Source organism: Hordeum vulgare, chromosome 7H (assembly GCF_904849725.1).
Source record: "Hordeum vulgare subsp. vulgare chromosome 7H, MorexV3_pseudomolecules_assembly, whole genome shotgun sequence".
Taxonomy (NCBI): domain Eukaryota; kingdom Viridiplantae; phylum Streptophyta; class Magnoliopsida; order Poales; family Poaceae; genus Hordeum; species Hordeum vulgare.
In genome coordinates this window covers 350118329-350135957 of record NC_058524.1, presented here as the reverse complement: position 1 = coordinate 350135957, position 17629 = coordinate 350118329, and positions in this window count along the sequence as shown.

The window sequence follows — 17629 nt, the reverse complement described above, 5'->3', positions numbered from 1 at the left end:
GAGATGGATTTCCTCTACATTGTTAGCACAACAACTCGAGGAAATAGATACATTTTTATCATGGTAACAAGATATAGAAAGCATATCATCATGAGATTTAGTCAAGCAATTTTTACATGATATGCAATGACTATCAAGACAAGCATGTAAAACATTTAGAGTGCTCGAAGTGTTAATGCCCAAAGATGAAGCATTACAATAAGATAGTGATGAAGGATCATCAACAATAAGCCCACTATCATCACTGCAATGATCACCACTATTCACCATATCATTACCTTGTGGCAATCGACATGTAGGTGAAGTAGATGAGGTTGAGAAGACCACACGACCGGAAGTGGAGGGAGAACAATCATCCCTACAAATCTTGTACACACCATATTTATCTTGAAGCTTTGTCCACAACTCACGAACTTCCTGGAATGGCACGAGTTCAAATATATTTACATTGCTCAAAGCATCAAAAAACACATTAGAAGCTTGAGCATTGAGATAATAGTTTTTATCATCCTCTAAAGATATGTTTTGAGAATCCTTCGGAGGAGAAAAACCCAATCATGCGATTAAGCACTCTAAATTTGGGTCCATGACCCTAAAGAGATTAAGCATGCGAATTACCCAATCATCAGAATTTGTGCCATTCAAACTAAGAGTGTTAGTGAATCCCAATCCACTAGTAGACATCCTTAGTCTCTAGGTGGTAAAACCTAATAATGAGAGACCTATCTCTGATACCAGTTGAAAGGACGTGGATGTCGCCTAGAGGGGGGGTGAATAGGTGCTTTAAAGTAATTACGGTTTAAGCTTGAACAAATGCGGAATAAAACTAAAGTTTGATTTGTCAAACAAAAAAATTAAAATAACTAGGCTCACCTATGTGCACCAACAACTTATGCTAAGCAAGATAAACAAGATATATAATAAGAAACAATATGTCTATCACAAAGTAAAGTGCATAAGTAAAGAGCTTGGGTAATAGATAACTGAGGCCCGCAGAGACGACGATGTATCCCAAAGTTCATACCCTTGGGGATGCTAATCTTCGTTTGGAGTGGTGTGGAGGCACAATGCTCCCCAAGATGCCACTAAGGCCACCGTAATCTCCTCACGCCCTTGCATAATGCAAGATGTCGTGATTTCACTAAGGGACCCTTGAGGGCGGTCACCAAACCCGTACAAACAAGGTTGGGGCAATCTCCACAACTTAATTGGAGGCTCCCACAATGGAATATGGCTTCAAGGTGACCGCAAATGCTCGAGGCAATCTCCACAACTTAATTGGAGACCCCGATGCTTGCCCGGAGCTTTGCACCACAATGATTGAGCTCCAAGGCACCACCAAGCTTCTAGGATGCCAAAGCATCCACGAAGAACAATCTCTAGGGGTACCAAGCACCCAAGGGTAATAAGCTTCTCAACTTCTTACTTCCACATGTACGACTGTTTTTACACGATACGGGTACAACGGGTTGCCAGGGCGGTACAACCGGTCAGCCTAATTTAGCGGAACAACCAGCCAACCACTACCCAATAACCGGTCCAAAATAGAGACTTGGCCCGAGGTTCCACCTGCCATGGCCGCTGGGCGTGGCTAAGTCCCAAGCGGTACAACCGTTTGGAACACTGGTAGTACTGGCTATACTTAATATAGTGGTACAACCGGGCCACCATCGCTGAAGCACCGCAGCACAACAGAACCGTGTTCGGTTGTGGACCGGTGTTGGGCCGGTTCAACCACCCAGGGGTTGGGCAATACAATCGCCCTAGGCAGCGGTACAACCGGCCCGTCAGGAAGAACCAGAACTTCCATAACTTTCGCATACAAGCCCCGAATTGAGAAAACTCAAGCTTGTTGGTTAGCACACACTAAGTACTATCCAAACAACATGTGGTTATCTTAAGAACATGCAGTTATGAAAGTGCCAATGATATATAGATGTGAAACCTCTATGAATGAAGAAGCGACAAAAACTCCACCATCGAAAACATCATAGAAGATGCACATGAACTTCATTTTCGATGAACTCGAGCTTGTCATAAAGATGACCATAAGCTCTAAAACTCACAAACAGAAACAAAAAACAAGAACCAAGAAAGATGATGCAAGGATGCAAATGGTTTGAGCTCTCAACGAATGATATGATCAAGCTACTCACTTGAGAGCCCCCTTGACAGTACGACAATCTATCCTAAAATAGAAAACCTATCAAGGGTAAACCTATATCTTGCACACAGTCTACTTGAGATAGATTATGACGATCTTGACTTCCTCAAGATGGATCACCTTTCTTGATTGCGTTGCCTTGATAAATACTAGTTGATTGCTCCCCCATACTCACTATGGGTGAGCCACTCTTCATTACATCTTGACAAGTCCATTGACACCACAATGGATGGCAAGCTTCAAGCATGATATCTTTGTGATGCTCCACTTGAACTTGCACACCGCAATCTTGATGACGATCACCACTTGACGTCATCCTCCAAGGGTTGTATGAGATCTTGCTCTTGACGCAAGCCCATGGAAAGACACCTAACCCCACATAGAACTCTCACGAAGACCATGGGTTAGTACACAAAGCGTAATGGACAATGCTTACCATTCCATGGGGTCACTGGATCCCTCTCGGTACATCTTGTATGCTTTGTGTGTTGATCAACTTCATTCACTCTTTGACTTAGTCTTGATCAACCTTGTGTCTTTATGACCATTCTTTGGTTAATACCTTGAGTTCCACCTTGGTCATCATAAAAACTCCTTGAAACCAACATATGGACTTCAAGTTTCTATGGACAAATCCTTTGAATATAGCTTAAGGCAACCATTAGTGCATAGGGATTGTCATTAATTACCAAAACCACATACGGAGAAATATGCTCTAATAGTGGGAACAAGGGGATTAACAATCCTCTCGCCATTATTGGATGCGAGCATTTGTTTTGTGTGTGTGCAAGTGTTGTTGATGTTGTCTGTGTGGTGTTTCCATTTGGTTCGATAACTTCGGCTTTTAACCAAGCGAAATACTATTTTCTACTACACTACTTCATCCTTTCCTCTTCAGGGAAAACCCAACGCCTACACCAAGTAGGAGAAGTATTAATGGCGTTGTTTTCGGGAGGCTTTACCAAATAACCTAGGTGCCTTCGCACATATTTACCAATTTGTTTGTTTTTATTTTCCATGCTTTTTTTCTTTGTTAGTTTACTTTATAAAAAATAAAAATAGCAAAAGTATTTGTGTTACTATCTTACTTGCTATTATGTCTTGTTCTTCACTTGTTTCCTCCACTCCTGAAAATGAAGCGCTTAATTATAAACATAGGGGTGGAGAGAGTTTAAAATATGCTTGGTATAGAATTTGCGATGCTTAAAATAGATCTATTCATAAGGAATCCCCCACTGTTCTCCTCCAAAAGTTTTATGTGGTTGTTACTACTTGGTATAGATTCGTGACTAACACTATTACTGGATGAATTTTTTTGAGTAGTCTCCCTTTCGATGTTTTAATTCTACGAGGAATTTAGTGGGACCACCACTTATTATTATTAGTGAAACGCCATTAACTCTGGAACACCTTATGCAAATGCTAGATATCATTGAGAAAAAAATGCCAACTATGGAACAATTTGAAAATTTGGATAAAAGGTGCATAATCAAGTGATTAAGTTAGGCTCTTCGGTCGAAAACGCTTTAAAACTACTAAAGGAAAAGGAACCAATTACTGATAAAGTATAACAAAGTCCTGCTAGAATCGATAAGATAGAAAAAGTTGTTAATGCTTTGGGTTCTGGTTTTTTCCTCCATAGAAATACATAGGGAACCTCCTACACACAAAAATATGAACCATGTTTATGTGCGAAAGGTTCCTAAGCCTAATAAGAGTGACACTTCTAGTGAAGGGAAAGAAGATTTGAAAATGATAAGTGTCACCCCAATTTTATGAAGATAAAGAAGGAACCTATCTTTGATACTCACATTTTGAACTAGGTACCCAGGAGAGTTTCCCTCAATGGTATGCTTGCTAAACATCCTAGGAAGTCAAGCCTTATTGAGGAATTGAAGGATAACAAAATGTGAAACTACGCATTATGCCTAGCCAGGGGCACTAAACAATAATGCTTGTCATGTGGCAACTCAATATATATCCTTTATTATCTCTATTTTGTGTTTCAACACAATTATTGAAACTTTAGTAATTATGTTTTTATCTTTTCTTTTGATTTGTGTGCTAAATAAAGCCTTTGGGATAGTTTGAACATGTATTGATTTGTTCTTGTGTAGAAACAGAAATTTTGCGTCCAATATTTGAATTTTTTGTTTTTAAATAGAGCGTGATAAATTTCTGAAATTTTTACATCAGATTGGCTATAAAAGTTTTATGGTTTCCTAAATTTTTTGAATTTCTAAAGTTACAGAAATAAGGTCAAAAAGTACATCCTTACGTATTATTTTGGTTAGAGAGATTCTTTTTTTTATTGCATATTGTGCTTGTTTTGGAGTTTCTACAGATTGTATCGGGGGTAGATATGCTTTTGCCCGCTTCTGCTACTATAAATAGGCGAGTGGGTAAATTTCGGGAAGCTTACCAGCAACACCCATTGTTGGACCGTGCTACTTCTAATTGTTTACGAGTAGCAGCGTTTATTTGCCCACGCTACAACTAAGTAGCGGTAGGGCGCTTGTTTGGGCCGCACTGCTATTAAGCCTCCACCTATAGGCTTTTCCCTAGTAGTGATAAGTCACGGAGATGATAAAATACATTATTTATTATCTAAGAACAATTATGGATCTATTTACGATAGTACCCAAGTCAATGACTTATTTTCTTATAGTAATGTATCACACGAGGTTTTGTTGAGTTTTGTATGATTGAAGTTTTCATGTTTTGGGTGAGATAATGATGGAGAAAATAATAAGGAGCGGAAATACCCTAAGCTTGGGGATTCCCAAGGAACCCCAAGGTAATATGTGACGCCCAAGATGCGGTCCTATCCTTATTTCGGCGCGAGGGCCTCGACAGGAATAGAAACGCATCTCGTCGTTTCGCAAGAATGGATATCGTTACAAGTACATGTACTGAAAATATGAGTATAAGGAGTTGGCTTACACTCGCCACAAGCTACATCAAGTTCACATCAGTACAAAAACATAATCAGTCATCATGAAGAAGAGGAGGGTCCGACTACAGACGAAAACAAATGATAAAAGAACGACATCCATTCTTGCTATCCCAGGCTGCCAGCTTGGAACCCATCCTAGATCAAAGAAGAAGAAGAACTCCAATAGCACAATCATCGCGCTCACGTCGTATTATCACTTTACATGTATCCGCAACTCGTGTTGTAATAATCTGTGAGCCACGAGGACTCAACAATCTCATTTCTAGAGGTATCAAGACTAGCAAAGCTTAATGGCTGAGGTATGGATAAGTGGTTAGGCTGCAACAAGCGAATAAGCATTTATTTAAGGTGGATAACTTATGAGTACAAGAAGAAGAGGGGGATGATCTACGCACATCAGACTTGAACTAATAACGATCAAATGAATGATTCTGAACACCTACTTACGTCAAACATAACTCCACCGTGTCCTCAATCGGAGAAGGCGATCACGAAAGAGACAGTCATGGTTACACACAGAGTTGGCATATTTGAATTAAGCTTACTTCAAGTTATCTAGAACCGGATGTTAAACAAAGTTTCCATGTTGCCACATAACTGCGAGCACGACTTTCTGGAAGATTTAACTCTGCAGGGGTGCTCCAACTAGTCCATCACAAACTACCACATGCTGCAACGGAATGACCTTGATCAGGGAAAACCCGTGATCTCCTCGGGTTCCTATTGCAAAACCTCAACCTCAAGATAACCCAAAGCATCCCCGAAATCCCTCGGACAAGATGCTCGACAAAGGTAAAACAAGTCCAGCAAGGCCACCCAACTTGTCGATGATCCCGATAGGAGCCGTGTTTTTCGTTCTCAGGACACGACAGATGAACGACACGTACAATGGCCTGATAGAAATTTCCCAAGTTGCCCAGGTTTGGCCCCGCACAGTGCTTTATTTTGGACCATCATCATCAGCACTGGCCCTCCCTGTATTATGTTGACTTACTCCTCGGGTTCATGACGCCCTATCTTTTTCAGTATTAACAGAATTATTATGTTGGGAAAATATAGTTCCAATATTGGGCCTTGCCAGACAAGCTTTATCCAAAAACGGAAGTCAAGGGGGTCCCATAACAACCCCAAGAATGTTAGGAGCCCTCATTTATGGAACATAACACTAGTAGCCGAAACTAAGGCGGCAAAGGTGGAACTAAGGCGGCCAAGCCTTCCACCTTTTACCAAGTATATAGGTGCATTAAATTAATTAGCAATAATATGGTGATATAACAAGGAACCCATGTTGGCACATGGAAGCAACTGCACCTGCAACTAGCAACGCTATCCAATAGTTAAGCAAGCGGTAACATAGCCAATCAGTGGTTTGCTAGGTTGTAGAAAGGTTGAAGGTTCTCATGGCAATGTTGGGAGGCTGATATTTAACAGGTGGTAGGTAGCAAGACATAACGAAAGAAACGATACAACTAGCATGGCAATGATAGTAATGCTATCTAGGGAAATGATCATCTTGCCTGACACCCCGCTTGGAAGAAGAACGACTCCGTGAAGTAGACGAACCAACGTAGTCGAAAGGATCCTCGCATTTTGACAGTCTTGCGGAACTCTATTGAGACGAAGCAAACTGGAAACAAGAATCAACACACGATATCCACCACGGCACATGCACGATATGATGCACAACCAAATATGATGCATGACTGGTTTGAATATGCAAGGCATGGCATGGCAATTCACATAGTTAAACACTACACATAAAGTGAAGCTAAATATGCAATTGCATATTGACATAATTCCACATTTAATTATTTAGTAAACTCCCATTTATTTACACGGCAATATTAAATGTTTTTATACATGACACGAGGTGAAGCACAATTAAACTACCTATCTAGGTATTTTAAATGAGGTTGGAAGCGACTTATAGAATCTCCGAACTGACCGCACGTGTTAACTTTGTAATCTGTCCAGATTTGTCCTATCCACATTTTATGTTTGTTAAAAGGCAAAATAAAGTGGTTCATGTGATTCTACTCGTCGTTCTAGTCCATTTATATATATGGGTCATCTCCAACGGAGCTACGGTTAATTAACTACGACCTAGACCATTATTAACATGTTGTCATGCAAACCAATGCAAACTGCATAGCTAACAGTTTTAAATATGCATGAGAGTTGAAAAATATTATTCTACGCGAAAATCTACACGTTTTACATATATAATTTTTCGTGGTCCAACGCACGATTTAAGAACTACGGGCGTTTTAAAATCAATGCCTTTTCTGAAATTAATAAATTCGCAGGTCCTAAAAAACTACACGAGACGACTGTGCAGCTTGTGGGAGAACAACGATGAGCGTAATTTAGCAAAGACCCGCGCGGGCGAAGAATAAGCAGGGCCGCTCACCTCGGGACGGATCTGGCTGCTGGGCCTGGCGGGGCAGAGATGGGCCGGTGGGGTGGAGCTGGGACATGCATGGCCTCGGCTAGAGAGGCCAGCGAAGGCACGGTCAACGACCGAGCGAGGCTCCTCCCGCTGCTCGATCCTGAGCGAAGTACAGGCCGGCGGCTGGATCCATCGGTGCAAGGGGCGAGGGCGGCGAGGGATCCGGTGGCCGGCTTAGCGACGGTGATGGCAAGGGCGTTGAGGCGGCGGCCACCAACGAGGGTTCGGACGGATCCACAGGCTAGACAGCGGCAAGAAAAAGGAGGAGGCCGGAGTAGGCAACCTCCATAGCGGCGACGACGTGGTCGAGCCGCGGCTGCGGGGCTTGCGGCGCGGTGACCTCCGACGGCGGCCGACGGGGCTCCGACGAACCTGCACGGGCGGCGATGCGCGGCTACGAGAGGTTGCGGGGATGGCTCGGGGTGTGTCTGGTCACCCGAGCATGTCCGAGTTGGCCGTGGACATGTCCAGTAGGTGGGGTTTGGTGTGATTTTGGGCCATTGGATGGGGATCCAATGGTCCAGATCTGACCCAGAGATGAATTTCGGGAGAGAGAGGAGGTGGAGCTAGTAGGTGGGATTTTTGTAGGGGGTGGATGCAAAATGGCTAGGGGGAAGCTCTAGTGGAGTGAGAGAGCTCCTTCATGGGGTGAATCTCATATTGGGTTGGGCAATGGTGGGTTGGACATCGTCCGTCCGATCGCAATCAACGATCACGAACGGAGGAAGTGGCTAGATGGCTCTAATGGCTGTGTAGTTGGGATATGTAGGGGTGAGAGGGAAATGGTGCAGCCCGTGACAAAGCTTTTTAAACACCGAAACATCCGATAACTAAACCGGCTATAGTGCCGCTATATATTTGATGGTACGAGTATCAAACAAACTCCGATTGCAACGAAATTTGGCAGGGGCCTACCTACACTATATTAAGACCGCGCGCCAAGTTTCAACCCAATCCGAGAAATTTTTATATACACTTATAAAAACAACATTTTATCGATGTCATGGGCGTGTGTGTGTGTGTGGTCGGGCTCAAAATGGTCAAGGACAAAAACGGAGAGAACCGACAACTAATAACGGATGCAGTTTTGAAAATTGGCGGCAACGGAGTGTCGATGCAATGCAGACGATGCGCATGATGCAATGATGAATGCGACCGACAATCTAACAACACGGCGACAACGAAATAGAAGGGGAATATTTTCTAGAGCGTCGGTCTCGGGCTGTCACAACTCTCCTACAATAACAAGAGATATCGCCCCGATATCTAAGAATGAGAGGGGAATAGGATAAGAAAGCAAGAGGTAAAATTTAGTTGCTTCTTTGGCAAACGAGTGAAACCAATGATCCTTGTAGGTTGGAAGAGATGAAGAATGATAAGAGAAACAAACAAGAATTCAAAAAAAAAAATCGACAGCACTTCGGTAAGAAATTGAGGCAAAAATTTGATAAGATGGAAGATCTTGAGAAGATTCACAACAAACTAACTAAATTGAAAAGGAAGGAAAGAATATGATCTTGACAGAACAAGATGATGGATTGAAGAGAGCAACATCACCACAACTCTAGAACAAGAGAGTAGAAACTAGATCTTTGAGAAGAATAGAATGAAGAAGAAAATGACAATTACTACCACAATTGAATTGAAGAGCAGTTTGACAGGAAGAATTGAATGGAGTTGCTGGAAATCAACAATGAAAGAACAAGCTTGTTGTGGGCTTATGGAAACCCATGTCAATTAATGAGGTGACAACCAACCACTAACAGGAACAAGGATTGACTGGGAGCAACAAGAAAGGCAAACCTTCTTACACCAAGAGGATACATTGAAAACTTGGATTAATGACAAGCACCACGATAGCAACAATCCATAGAAAAAGCTTTAGGCAAAATCTAATCCAAGATAACTCAATGAAGAAACCATGGGTTGAAATATCCCATGATTGAAGGAATTGGTGTATTTAAATATTTCATTGTTGAAGCAACTTCTCTTCGAAACTCCTCCACTAACAAGAATGCTACAATACAACCTCAAGGATAACATATGAAGAGTTGCACTTGAAATGCAAGATAAAGAATATTTGAGCTCTCAACAACAATCTTGAAGAACACATTGAGAATGAATGAAATCTTGAAGAACCAGCATGACAAACCTCCGTCTACAAAAGAATGATGCAAATATATGAAGGATGAAAAGAATAAGATTCACACCCTCCAGGACTTAGATGAAGCTTCATGAATAGATACTTAACAAAACTTGGAACTCCGGAAAAGAAAAGATGAGCACCTTGAGAATGAAGATCCTGAGACGCCTAACAGAAACTTGAATGAGGCACTTGAATAATTGAGAGCCGAACGAAGGGACAACAAATCAGAAGAATTTGAGAACGAAAGCTGAAAGCTGAGAACGAAGAAATCTTCTGAAATGATGGCCTTCAGAGGATCAAGAAAAGAAAACAACACGGAACTGCACCAACTAGATATGGAAGGAATTCTCATGATTGGGAACAATTGACAAGATAACGCGAAGCTGAGATAACAATCTTCACAAGAATGGAGCAAGATTTGAGAGAAACATTTCTTCGGTCTTCCAAGCTGAAAACTACGAGGAGAACACCACCAAGAATTACTGAAACATTCCGGAATGGTGAATAAGGAAAAAGTTGAGCCAATGATGATAATTAGTTTTTGAAGCAATGTTGGAGAAGGAATATGACTGATGAAATTCATACTTACGTCCTAATTGAAAATAATTAGGGATCTCCGGGAAAGATTAGAAGAGCCAGATAAGATCCTAGGAAAAACCTGTGGGTTATGGGCCGAGTCAAAAGAAACACCATTGAAAGATTGCTCAGAAAGAGAGATACTGCACCGGTATAACTGAAAACTTGATGAGTTTGGGAGTCTCAAAATATTTGAAAGGATTGAGAACAAGAAACTCTAAGATATCTTCAGGACTCCGGATAGAACAAAGATGGATGAATAACAAGAGATGCTTGACAAGAATTCCCAACACGGGAATCATTGAACAAAAGAAAAGGATATGATGAACGCCGATACCTTGAATGGAATCCACCAGAAAACAGAACAAGAATGAAAACTGATGAACTTAGAACTCGTGAGAATCTTCACGGTGAATCACCGGGAACAAAAGAAAAGAAAAGATAGCGGAAGCAACACTGAAAAGGAAGGTACTAGGATGATAATCCAATCACTAAAGAAAAGGGTGGGAGGGCAGGGAAAACAAAGACAACTTGGGACAAATGAGATGAACTCCAGAAAGAAATGAGATATTGATCTTGCAAGAATTGGAGAAGATTGAATTCACTTGAAGAGAAGCACACTAGTAAGAATTGATAAGACAACTTGATTGAGAAAAATAATCAGCATTCCCATAAAAATATGAGAACACCTCTTGGAAATTTATGAATTCACCACTTGACATCGAAGCAACTCGAATGACAACACTCCAACAAAACAAAGGATGAGGCTTACGAAACAAGCCGAAACAAATTCATGACAAAGATTTCGTCCGATATTTTCGTGGATAGGATCTCACAGGCTCTATCCTACCGTAGCCATCATGTACAAGGCAGTGCACACGACATACGAAGCGTCCTCAAGTCATAGCAAGCTACAAGGACTCTTTAAGACACAACGAGAACCGCTATAAGACGACCGTGAACAAAGGAATCCACTAGATGTCGAACCCCAAACTCACATCATGCATGTATTGGAAGATTGTCCTATAACTTACTACTTGAATTCCCACCTAAGAACTCTCGAAATTTTCTGGTCATGCAATCGGGTCCATGGATACAAGGAGTAAAATCCATCAATCAACTCCTAGCAATAACACTAAACCATCTAGTGTATCACATCCGTCAACACATAACCAGAGTTCTCACAAACTTATCTACCTCAGATCCTTGTAATCACAACGATACCAAGTATGGCGGTACCCCCAAACTCTCTACACCAGTACTGGGGATGCCGGGCTTATCTCGCCACTACTAGTATTGAAGCAATTTCGAAGATCCTCCGTCCTAAGATACTAAGAAATCTGAATGATAATGATGTGCTCAAGAATCCCCTGGAGCTCAAGTCGTCGGAATAAAATCAACACGGCACGAGGCACCAAGTCACAATTCCGACACATCGGCATCATATCGATTCCAGAAATATCCGCGTGATCCTAATTTTTTTGAGTGAGAAGAGGAGTAGTATTCAAACTATTACGTCAATATTCCTCACCAGAGCGTAGAAGAGGAGAAAAAAGAATCCTACTCTCCTGTGACGCCCTCGGCTTAATCGTACGCTAATCATACACGCAAATGCGTATGATAAAACCCAAGGACTCACGGGAAGATATCACAACACAACTCTAGACACAAATAAAATAACATCAGCTTCATATTACAAGCCAGGGGCCTCGAGGGCTAGAATACGAAAGCTCGATAAACACACGAGTCAGCGGAAGCAACAGATATCTGAGTACAGACATAAAACATGGGGTGCCTTAGAGAAGGCTAGCACAAAAGATACAACGATCGAACGAGGCGAGGCCTCCTGCCTGGGAACCTCCTAACTACTCCTGATCATCAGCGGCCTCCACGTAGTAGTAGGCACCGTCAGGGTAGCAGTCGTCGGCGGCGGGGACCTCCATCTCCTGGGCTCCATCATCTGGTCGCAGCAAACGGATCAAGGGGACAAGGGGGGAGCAAAGCAGCGGTGAGTACTCATCCAAAGTACTCGCAAGTCTTACATTAGAACTATTCTAATTATGCATCAGTATCAAAGAAGGGGGGGTATATGTGGACTGACTGCAGCAATGCGAGAATAGAGAGAGAAGGCCTAGTCCTATCGAAGACTAGCATCTTCAGGGTCTTACAGCAATAGACGAGAGTAGAACAGGGGTAAAACATAAATAGTCATATTGTTGCAGCAAAATTAAAGTGAGGTCACGCCTAAAGATCCTCCCTCGACTCCCTGCGAGGAAGCAACCCCGAGGCAAACTAATTCCAGTTAAGTAACAATTGTAGTTGTAAAAGATCGGGGCATAACTCCAAGTCGTCCTGTAACCGTGGACACGGCTATCCGAATAGTTAATTTTCATCCCTGCAGGGGTGCACCACATGTCCCGTCACGCTCGATAACACTCTGGCCGGACATACTTTTCTGGGTCCTCCCGGCCTCGGAATATCGACACGTCACAGCCCCACCTAAGACTAATCAGAGAGGCCAGCCCGCCGGTCTAAATCCTAAGCACAAAGGGTTCGTGGGCCCAGTTCCCCTTCATGCTCATGCACGTGGCGTGGGCGGCCGACGTCAGTCCTAGCATCCCTTAGTCACAAGCGCGATGCATCTCGGGACCACTCGGGCGCGCGCCGCTACATTGCTGGCATCTGAAAAGCTTCGGCTGATCATTGACGCCGAGTACCCATAATTCTTCCCACGTAGCCGGTTAGTGCGTAAAGGTCTCCGACCAACCCAGATCTAATACCCAAATCCATTAGCATTTTAATTAGGCCAGCAACACAATCTCACGGGAATCCACCCGTCTTACAACTAATCACCAATGATCCCAGTAACATGGTCGAGTAACTGTGTGGTTGTAACATCGGGGGGAATCCAAGGTATCACCCTCGTTGGATTCCGAATGATATACCCGTCAAGGTGGGCTTAGAGGAATCACCCTCGGGGGTCCCACACTCGCGGGGTCGCATGACAGCGGCGTCATCGGGAATGGTGAAAGAGGAATCACCCTCGATAACCACGACCGACTAGCTATACTACAGAGATATCATCAGGAGTACTTAGTGAGGTGTCACCCTCGGTACCCGATAGTATCTCTGTAGCGTCGTACAACAAAGGGGGGTGAATGTGCTGTGTCGGGTCTGGCTCGTCGATCAGAGATCGAGATTTGAAAACAAGCGGGGCAACTGAACTACGGGGTCAGAGGGGATGACTGCTCCACCTATACTAAGCAGATTAAAGGTACAGGACTGAAAGTAGCAGTTCATCAAAAACAGGCTATGCATCAGATATAGGAGCTAACTACAACAGTAGCAAAATACTAATGCAAGCAGTAGAAAGAAACACATAGGCGATATAGGAATGAATAAGGTGGGTTTGCTTGCCTTGCTGCTCTGCGGCAAAGGACTGATCGGCAGGGTCGTAGATGTACCCGGCAGCAGCGTCAGTCTCGGGGTCTACCGGTAGGAAGAGGGGGAAGAAACAATAAATAATAGCACCGATGCAACACAAAGCATGACATGGAAAGATGCAGGCTAGACATGAGCTAACGCAGCAACATCCGTCATAGACGGGTCGGAAGAATATCTCACGATATTTTCCGGTCTCGGGCTACTACCGGTTATACTGGAAACGAAGGAAAAGTTCCAAGTTTGCTATGCTAGGGACGCGTGACAGACGAACGGGCCGTGTATCCGGGTTCGTCTCGATCTGCTGATCAACTTTCATGTTGAAATTAGTTTGATCTGACTTACGGATTATTTTATATTAATTTTCAAAGTTTTATTAATTATTTAGGAATTAAAAACAGATTTAGCTATTTTAATAAAATCCCATTATGACATCATCACGATGTCATGCTGATATCAACATTTGACTAGTCAACTGACCAGCGGGTCCCGAACGTCATAGGCACAATTTATTATTAAGATTAATTATTGGTTTATCAGATTAATTTAATGAGGGACCCGCGTGTCATACTCTAATTATTCTAATTAATTAATTTAACTAATATATCTATTTATTTGTTTATTTAATAAAAACATTATTTTTAATTTTATTTTAACTATCGCGTGGGGCCTCCCTGTCATAGACAGCAGGTGCATTGGCCCCACCGGTAAGTGGCCTAAGGCTATTTACTCATTTTTTTAATCATAAATACGTAACCATACAAATGTCGTATTCCTCTAAATATCCATATGCGCAAATACATACATCGCATCTCATACATACATACATACATACGCATCTAATACATCATTTATTTTTATTCATTTTCTCTCAAAACTCTCATCTCCCTCTCTCTGTTAACAAATAAACAGAGAGGTTCTTTGCTAACTCCACCTAGAAGAACCAAAAGTTCAATCCTTCCCACCGGAGTCTACCGTCGACGGATCGAGGTCCCGTTTGCCGGAACGGAACCGGGGCGGCGAGGAGAACGACATGGTGGGAGGAGGCCGAGGAGGGGCTCACCGACGTTGACGGGAGGGGCCGGTGAAGCCGGAGTTCGCACGAAGGTGAAGGTGACGACGGTGACGCGGTTCCGGTGAAGACGGGCGTGCCGGCGAGGAGGAGCCGGCCGGAGGTTCGCCGAGAGGGGCCCCGGTGAGGAGGGGGCCCCGGAGATGGAGCCGGCCGGAGTGGGTGAGGCCGGCAAGAGGGACCTCAAGGAGGCCGGGGCCCCTGCCGGCGGGGTGGAGGCCGAGGGGGGGCGGCTCGCCGACGGTGGAGGGGGGGCTCGCCGGCCGGGAGAGGGGAGGGGCCGTCGAGGGAGGAGGAGGCCGTGAGGGGGGGCGCCGGGGGAGGAGGAGGCCGTGAGGGGGGGCGCCGGGGGAGGAGGAGGCCGTGAGGGGGGGCGCCGGGGGACGAGGAGGCCGTGAGGGGGGGGGCGCCGGGGGAGGAGGGTCGTGGGGGGAGAGGGGCTCTGGGAGAGGAGGCCACGGGAGGAGAGGAGGGCTCGGTGGGAGAGAGGGAGATTGTGGGGCAGGGGGGTTACGAGAGGTGGAGCGTGGGGGTGCTGTCGGTGGGGGTGGGTAGATCGCGAGGGGGGGTTGGTGGCGATGTGGGGGGGCTGCTGCCCTGGTGGCGGCGCTGGGAAAAGGGGGAGTAGCGAGGGGGGGCTAGGGTTCGGGTGGGGGGCGATTTGGGGCCTGGCCGGTTGGGCCTCTTGGCCCAGCCAGGCCAGGGGGTGGGGGTTGCTTTTTTTCTTTTTCTTTTTTTTGTTGTTGTTTTGTTTTGTTTTGTTTTATTTTGCCTTTTCTTATTATTTCTTTCTTTCCTATTTTATTTTCTTTCTTTTACTTTCTGACATTCTATCATTATTATTTTCTTATATATTTATACCTTTCTGTTCTAACTATATAGGACTTTTAATACAATTAAAAATGTCCGATTCGTTTTTATAAGATATTAGGGAATTTCAACAACTCTCCCGACATTTTTACTTAACATCACGAAACGTTTCTCGTTCGACTTTATTCGTAAATTTCGAACTCGACTGGTTTTTCGACTAACACGAGATCCACGATAGAATTTATGATGACGTGGCTTCACTAGCGTGGGATTACTGTCGCTTGACTACAGGAGTTACTGTAGCACCAAACCGAGGATGTCACAACTCTCCCCCACTAACAAGAATTCTCGTCCCGAGAATTAAGGGGTAGAAGGCAAGAGTTCGGGGTATTCATCACGAAGATGATTCTCGCGTTCCCAAGTGGCTTCAGCTCTAGAATGATTTGACCACTGCACCTTAAGGAACTTGGTGACTTTGCGACGAGTCTTACGTTCGGCTTGGTCGAGAATGCGGACCGGATGCTTCTTATAAGAGATGTCTTGTTGCAGCTCAAGCATACCATGATCCACTGCTCGAATAGGGTCCTTGAAGCAGCGACGGAGCTGAGAAACATGGAAGACATCGTGAACCTGAGAAAGGTTCGCCGGCAGTTCCAAATTGATAAGCCACTTTTTCCTGCCTTTCGAAAACACTGAAAGGACCAATATAGCGAGAAGCTAACTTGCTCTTGATCTTAAAACAATGTGCACCTCTCATTGGTGTGACGTGAAGATCAGCCTTTACGCCAGGTTGATATACCATATCTTGATGATGACGGTCATACCGACTCATCTGACGAGACTGAGCAACCTTCAGATTGTCATGAAAAATGTGGACTTGATCTTTAGTATGTTGGATAATATCCAGACCGAAGGGTGATCGGTACATTGAACGGTGGCTCGAGAATTTCGTACGAAGCCAAGTGTAAAGGATACTTTGGAGTCAAAGATGTACAGGAGAGTCAGGTTTCAATCCTGTGGAACTTTGGGTTATGGGTCCACCATGTGGGCCGAGAGTACACAGAGGGGTGACATATTACATGGTCTTGGTAACAAGTCATGTCAGAGGATAACCTGTCAGTTATGTTGGCAACATCATCGATACCAAGGGCGGGGGACGAATAGAACCATTTTCCTGCTCGTTGAAACGAGGCGGGCCAATAGGCAAGGTTCTGTCCACCAGCGGCTACCGGAATGTTATCCACAATAGTAACACGGTCTTACTGACAGAGTTGTACACCAAGAATTTTACCTAAGCAGGGAATTAACACTGCTTAGATAAGTTATGCCACAATAAAAATCAAACATACCAATGGGAGGGAAAATGTGTTCACACACACACAAGTATTAGAGTATACCATTCCCAAGGAAATCATAGAGTATGGTATACATGATAGGTCATTCAGCACATAACCATCTTGGTAAAGAGACAAGAAGAATCAACATGTTTATCCATACCATGTGGTTTGGATAATTGATCAGGAACAATTTAGCATCGCGCTTCCAATGTTCCTGTTGAAATTTAAATTACCACATTCATGCTTTGGGGTAGTATCTACATGGTCATCAGATAAACGTTGGACTTATGGGTATACAAGAGGAACCAGGAGGGACAACTTACAAAGCTAAGGCATACAATTTCCTCATGGTAGAATGGCGAACCTTACATATGGAAGGATTTATAACAATAGGTCCTCCGACCCAGTGTGCCAGACAAGACATCACTGTACCGGTTTTCCTAAAGACCAAAGTTATAATTATTGGGAAATGTTCCAACCATCATATCTGCCAGAGAATTAGATCTGATTGGTGCCGGGACACCTCACACTCAAGATGACTGAGAAGAAAAATGAAGACGCAAGATTCTCATGATATGAACTACACAAGCAATTCTTGAATCAAGAGTTTGATTTAATACATATGAACACAATGTCAAGACATTCGTGCCCACATAGAATTTGTATGTCAAAATGCAA